A 7390-nucleotide genomic window follows, 5' to 3' on the forward strand; every position below is an offset into this window, starting at 1 on the left:
GTATTAAACTCGAAGTGGTTAGACACCCCACAGAGTTTAAAATTAGACACAGGAGCAGGGGTTTCTGTTTTAGCAGATGATGTCAAATGGCTTAATCATTGCAAAAGCTCATCCATCAAAGGTCCTGGTGGGACAACTTTCGAAGTCAAAGGCCAACTCCTGGCAAAGTTGAAATATAAAGATTGAGAAATCCTCAAACCTCGTTCAAAATCAATAGTGCTCCCCTGTCTGCGTGGGGTCTCACCCCCACAACCCAAAAAGATGTGCAGGGTAGATAAATTGGTCATGTTAAATTGCCCATTAATTGGAAAAAAAAAGAATTGGATATTCTTAAAATTAAAAATTCAAGAGTCCTCTCTACCAAGCGCAAAGGCATGCGTAAATCTGAAATGTATCTATAAAGTGAATGAAGTTGCTGATGAGAACAACAGAGTACATTCGAGAATGTATTCCAAAATTATTTACAGGCCGAGGGAATTTAAAAACCGAGTACCATATCACCTCAAGAGCTGATGCCAAATCAGTTTGTTTCTTTACAATTAAGAAAAACCCTGTCAAGGATGGAGGTAAAAAGATGCAGTAGCAAGAGGTCATCTCACTGGTCACCATGCTCTAGGAACGGTTGCCACCGCCTAGAGAACCCCTGCACAGACCCTCTCAGGGAAAACTTTATCCTTTTCAGCCTAAGAAACCCTGCCATATCATTTATCCAGGCTTCCACACTGGGGAGCTTCGCGTCTTTCCACACTAACAAGATCCTTCACCGGGCTACCAGGGACGCAAAGGCCAGAATGCCGGCCTCTTTCGCCTCCTGCACTCCCGGCTCGTCCGCTACTCCAAATAGTGCTAGCCCCCAGCTTGGCTTAGCCTGGACTTTCACCACCTTAGATACTGTTCTTGCAACTCCCCTCCAGAACCCATCCAGTGTCGGGCATGACCAAAACATATGGACATGGTTCGCCGGGCTTCCTGAGCACCTCCCACATCTGTCCTCCATCCCAAAGAACCTACTCAGCCTCGCCCCCGTCATATGCGCTCTGTGAACAACCTTAAATTGTATCAGGCTAAGCCTGGCACACGAGGAAGAGGAATTAACCCTACTTAGGGCATCAGCCCATAGACCCTCCTCAATCTCCTCCCCCAGCTCCTCTTCCCATTTACCCTTCAGCTCCTCTACCAAAGCCTCCCCCTCTTCTTTCATCTCCTGGTATATCGCCGACACCTTGTCCTCTCCAACCCATACGCCCAAAATCACCCTGTCTTGAATCCCCTGTGCCGGGAGCAGCGGGAATTCCCTCACCTGCCGCCTCACAAACGCCTCACTTGCATGTACCTGAAGGCATTTCCCGGGGGAAATCTCTGTGCATTTAACTCAACTAAATAAATCAGTGGAGCATACAATTCACCCAATGGCCTCAATAGATGAGATCCTTGCCAAATAAGCCAAGATAATTTTATTTAGCAAATTGGAAGCTCACAGTGGATTTTGGAGTTGCCTCTGGACAAAGGAACCAGATTGCTGACCACATTCATAATGTCTTTTGATTGTTTTTGTTTCAATGTATTGAATATTCCCAACTCCAGAAATTTTTCAGAGAACAATGTCTCCCACTCTGGAAGGCGTGGAGTGAGTAAAAAGCCATATGGATGACATGGTTCCACAAGAGAACATGATTGCAGAATCAGAACGGTCCTCATTACAGGCTGCAGACCTAACATTGAATGAAAATTGTGAGTTGGCCAAGTTTCTAGGTGACATAGCACAAACCACCATTATCACAGTTGATCCACAAAATCTGGAAGTAATCAGAGAATTTCCAGGAACCTAGGAACAGAACTGAGCTTCAAATATTCCTTGGAATGGTCATCCGAGTTGGCAAGTTCCTCACAAATGTAACAGAGGTCAGCAAGCCCTTGAGACAGCTGTTGTGACCCACTCAACAGTGGTACCAGCAAAATGCTTTCGAAAGCAGTATACAACTTTTAATCACTTCTGAAATTTAGGCACATTATGACCCAGAATTACTGACCATAATAACAACAGATGCATTGTCTACAGGTCTGGGGAGTGTTTTATTTCAAGTGCAGAGAGACCCAAACATAGACTGGTCTATTGTGCCTCCAGAACAATGATACGCCGCAATAGAAAAAGAAGCATTGACAGCGACATGGGCATGCTAAAAATTTTAAGACTATGTTACTGGATTGCATTTCAAAATCAAAACAAACAATAAGCCAGTAAGCACTCTTTTTAAAATGAAAGAAATTGCAAAAATACCACCTAGAATCTAACAGTTCAGACTAAGATTGATGACATGTGGCTCCATCAGAGTATGTGCAAGGGAAATATCAAACAGAATCACAGAATAATAAAGTGCAAAAGAGCTCCTTCGGCCCATTGAGTTTGCACTGACGCATGAGGAAGACACCTGGGGCTGGATTCTCCAACACTGACTCCGAAATCGTGGCCGGCATCGGGGCGGAGAGTCCATTTCCCCCACGGAATCAGGACCGGCGCCAGTTCCCTGATTCTACGGGCCCCGAAAAGCGAGTATGCCGCGCTGCATAGCACCATTGCAGGAGACCCGCTCCGCCATTCTCCGCCCCTGACCGGCCGAAGTCCCGACGGCATGGGTCTAATGTGGCCCTGCCTGTCAGGAAACTAGTGTGGTGGCTGTGGACTCAGACCGCGGCCGCCCTGGTCGGGGGGTGGGCTGATCAGACGGTGGGGGGGGGCCTTGTACGCGGCCAGGCAATGTTTGTGCAGGCGGTCAGGGTTGGGCGAGCGGTCGAGGAGGTGTCTATTTTTAATGTCCAGTTCTGCAGTCCGAGTCTGCCATGGAGAACGGCGCGGCCGCTGAAGGAAGTCGCCGTGCGCATGAGCAGTCTCCGACCCAGAAGTGCGGAGGCCGGTATCTGCAGCAAAAGCTGCGGGTTTTACGCCAGGTCCCTGCTAGCCCCCTGCAGGGCTAGGAATATGTGGCCCTTTCACGGCAGTCTTTCTAGCGTGAAAGTCCACAGTTTTTACAACGGTGTGGGGACATATTCCCAATAACAGAGAATCCAGCTCCTGACCGGCCGACCTAATCCCATTTGCCAGCACTTGGCCCATAGCCTTGAATGTTATGATGTGCCAAGTGCTCATCCAGGTACTTTTTAACAGATGCGAGGCGGCCCGCCTCTACCACCCTCCTAGGCAGTACATTCCAGACCATCGCCATCCTCTAGGTAAAAAAAGATTTTCCTCAAATCCCCACTAAACCTGACCTTGAACTTGTATCCCCTCATAACTGACCCGTCAACTAAGGGGGACAGATGCTCCCTATCCATCCTGTCCATGCCACTCATAATCATGTACACCTCAATCAGGTCGACCCTCAGTCTTCTCTGCTCCAGCGAAAGCAACCCAAGCCCATCCAACCTCTCTTAATAACTTAAATGTTCCATCCCAGGCAACATCCTGGTGAATCGCTAAAACAACAGCAGACACAAGAGAATTTACATTTCATTGATGACATTGAAGCACATACAGCCTTAATCATTCAGCATTTACCAGCCTCTACAAAAAGTTGTTGGAAATAAAATTACCCCAGCAACAACATGAAGAATGTCTCCAAATCGAAGAATATTGCCTGAAAGGATGACCTGACCAGATCCCCACTAATCCGATACTACAACAGGACTTTGAACAACGCAAGCACCTCACAGTCATGGACAACATGCTGATCTTCAGTGAGAGAATAGTTATATCGAGCACGCTTCAGCCTGATATTCTTCAAAGATTGCACCAAGGTTATCGAGGTTAGCACAGTGGGCGAAACAGCTGGCTTGTAATGCAGAACAAGGCCAGCAGCGCGGGTTCAATTCCCGTACCGGCCTCCCCGAACAGGCGCCGGAATGTGGCGACTAGGGGCTTTTCACAGTAACTTCATTGAAGCCGACTCGTGATAATAAGTGATTATTTTTTTTATTTTATTGAAACAGCAAAATGTTGTACAACAGCACAACAATCAGCCTGGTGGCTAGACATTACTCATTCTGTAGAATAAATTATTCTGTAAACAGCCAAGAACAAAATGAACCACTATTACCTTCTAATATTTCATCAAAGCTGTGCGGGAGGACCTGGGATTGGACTTATTTGAATTTAGGGGGAAATCCTACCTTATTGTCATTACTATTCACGGTGGATTCAAATAAACAAATTGCAGAAGTATCAAAACAGAAGCAGTCATCCAATCCCTCATGGGAATTTGTGCAACCCATGATATCCAGGACATCATAATGTCTGACAATAAGCCACAATTAGCGAATGAGCTATTCCACAGTTTTGCACACCAAAATGCTTTGCTCATGTAATCAGATTACCGGAAAAGGAAGAAAATTAAAAACCTTAATCTGCTCTTCTGAGCTATTGAACCTCATCACTACAAAATGGTTTCTCACCATCAGAGTTACTAATGGGGATGAGATTGAAAACACAGCTTTCATCTGTAACACTAAAACACAAACCTAATATCACCACAAATGGCCTTGAGAGAGGAAATGTATGAGGAAAACAGAGAAGCAACTAGACTCAGAACCCTAATCGCAGGCAGAGAGAAACCAGGTTACCAATGCTGAAGCCCAGGGAGAGGGTATGGGCCCGCGACTAACAGAAGGCGAGCACAATCATTAAATACACTTCACAACCAAAGTCATAAAGGACTGAGCCAGCCCAGGGTATCATAAGGAAAAACTGCAGTGAATCATAGAATCCCTATAGTGCAGAAGGAGGCCATTCAGCCCATTATGTCTATACGACTCTCTGAAAGACTACCCTATCGAGGCCCACTCCCCCGCCTTGCCCCATAACCCCACCTAACCTGCAAATGTTTTGGACACGAAGGGCAATTTTAGCATTGCCAATCGATCTAACCTGCACATCTTTGGACTGTGGGAGGAAACCGCAGCACCCGGAGGAAACCCATGCAGATACAGGAAGAATGTACGAACGCCACACAGGCACTCACCCAAGGCTGGAATGATTTCAGATGAGGAGAAAGAAAGATCTGGGCCGGTGTTTTGATCCAAAAGTGGGACTGGAAATTCTCAACGCTGCAAGGACGAGCTCCGACCTCCAAGAGGTCCAAATGTGTAAATCATAGAATCATAGAATCCATACATTGCAGGAGGCCATACGGCCAATTGAGTCTGCACCGACCCTTCAGAAGACCATCCTACCTAAACCCAATCCCCCACCTTATTCCTGAAACTCCACCCTAAGGGGCAATTTAGCATAGTCAATCCACCTAACCTGCACATCTTTTGACTGTGCACCTGGAGGAAATCCACATAGTCACGGGGAAATGTGCAAACTCCACAGAGACAGATACCCGAGGTTGGAATCAAACCCGGGACCCTCGTGCTGTGAGACAGCAGTGCTAACGACTGTGCTGTAAATAAAGAGTAATGGTTTTGAAAAACTACGGACATGAGGAGCATACTTTGGGAGAATAGACACTCCCCCAAATCCCTGTCCAGACCCAGACCATGCAACAAAACAGAAGGCTGCTGACTTTCATTGGGGAGACTGAGATATTTTTACAGGATGACCTTGAGCACCTCTATGCTTGTGAGCCTGGCTTTAGACTGCGCCACCTCTGTATGGATGACAGCAGTCTGGCAATAGCAAGTGGAACTTGTGAAGTGGCAGTGGTTGGAACATAAACGCTGCCATCCTGGATATGGATAACAGAGTATTGCACTTCCCGGGGCAGTGACTCAGTGTTCCTAGTAAGCCGCTGAAGGATAGATTGCTGGTCTGGTTTGAGGACTCGCAAATCCTTGTGAACACTTGTATCCAGAGCCATGATGACTGCAGCCTGAACCCGCATGGCACCAAACTGGCCTTGCATCGTAACAGGCATAGCTCTCATCACCACAATGTGTTCTTCTCTTATAACACTGAGACATTAGGTGGCTTTGGGCCATGCTGAAATGGAAGCTGAGACATCAGACATCACAGTTGGGTCCAGAACTGCTGGAGTTGGCCATCATTTCCACATGGTTAAGGATGGGCTCCAAGTTCTATGTGAAGCCATGTGCCAAGTTGGAGCCAGCCTCCCTCTTGCACCTTGGCAATGATGCATGTCCGATAAAGCAGTAAGCATCTGTTCTTAGGAGGTGGGATACTCTGCACTTAACGTTTGCGGGGAGGGTCCAAGTGGTGAAAATGAATATTCTGCCAAGGTTCTTGTTTATCTTTCAGGCTCTCCCGATCTTTAAACCAAAGGCCTTTTTTCGGGAAGTGGGCACGATCATCTCGGACTTTGTATGGGCGGGGAAGGTGCCGAGGGTGGGGAGGACCCTGCTACAGAGGCAGAGACAGTTGGCGTTGCTGAACTTGCTTCATTATTATTGGGCGGCGAATGTGGACAAAGTGCTGCGGTGGTGGGAAGGGGAAGGGGTAGAGTGGGTTAGGATGGAGGAGGAATCTTGTAAGGGGTCTAGTTTGAGGGCTATGGCGATGGCAGCATTGCCAATGGGTCTGAGTAGGTATTCAGGGAGCCCAGTGGTGCAGTCCACGGTGAAGATATGGACTGAGGAGGCATTTTAGGGTGGGGTGTCGGTGTGCAAGAATCATGGGTTTGAGCCGGGGGGGATGGATAGTGGGACTGGTCAAGGTGAGGGATTTGTATTTGGAGGAAGGGTTCGCCAGTCTGGAAGAGCTAAGGGAGAGGGAGAGCTGCCGAGGGGTAGTGAGTTCAGGTATCTGCAGGTTAGGGACATTGCGTGAAAAGGTCTGGAAGGAGTTCCCTAGATTGCCGGGATACATCCTGCTGGAGCGACTGCTGCTTCCGGATGTGGAAGGGGAGGGAAGAATTGGGGATATATATAAGTGGCTGGGGGAGCAGAGAGATGGTGAAGATCAATTAGAAATGGGAAGCGGAGTTGGGAGGGGAGATCAATTGGGTAGTATGGAGTGAGGCACTGCACATGGTAAACGGGACCTCCTCTTATGCAAGGATGAGCCTGATACAGTTTAAGGTGGTGCACAGGGTGCATATGACTCGGGCGAGAATGAGTGGGTTCTTTCAGGGGGTAGCAGATGAGTGTGACGGGTGTGGGCGGGGGCCAGCGAATCACAGGCACATGTTTTGGGGTTGCGAAAAATTGGGAAGATTCTGGGTGGGAGTGTTCGCAGTCATAGCCAGAATAGTAGAGGAGGAGGTGGACCCAGACACTTTGGTGGCGATATTTGGGGTTTCAGAGAAACCGGAGCTCATGGAGAGGAGGAAGGCCGATGTTATGGCCTTCGCCTCTCTGATTGCACGGCGGCAAATTTGTAGCGCACAATGACTTACGAGAGAGACGAGAAGTGATGAAGTTGATTCAGGCTCTGCAGGTT

At 47.9% G+C, this 7390-nt stretch overlaps 1 protein-coding gene across 1 annotated transcript in view; it reads right to left on the reverse strand.

The window, feature by feature from the left end:
- mettl21e (methyltransferase like 21e) overlaps window positions 1-5415 on the reverse strand; it is a 101631-nt gene extending 96216 nt beyond the window's left edge. The window contains exon 1 of the mRNA XM_072475946.1: window positions 5013-5415. The gene's annotated coding sequence lies outside the window, so the exon portion shown is untranslated. The remainder of the gene's footprint in view (window positions 1-5012) is intronic.
- Window positions 5416-7390: the final 1975 nt, after the last annotated feature.

The sequence above is a fragment of the Scyliorhinus torazame genome, chromosome 15 (genome assembly GCF_047496885.1).
Source record: "Scyliorhinus torazame isolate Kashiwa2021f chromosome 15, sScyTor2.1, whole genome shotgun sequence".
In the NCBI taxonomy this organism is placed as follows: domain Eukaryota; kingdom Metazoa; phylum Chordata; class Chondrichthyes; order Carcharhiniformes; family Scyliorhinidae; genus Scyliorhinus; species Scyliorhinus torazame.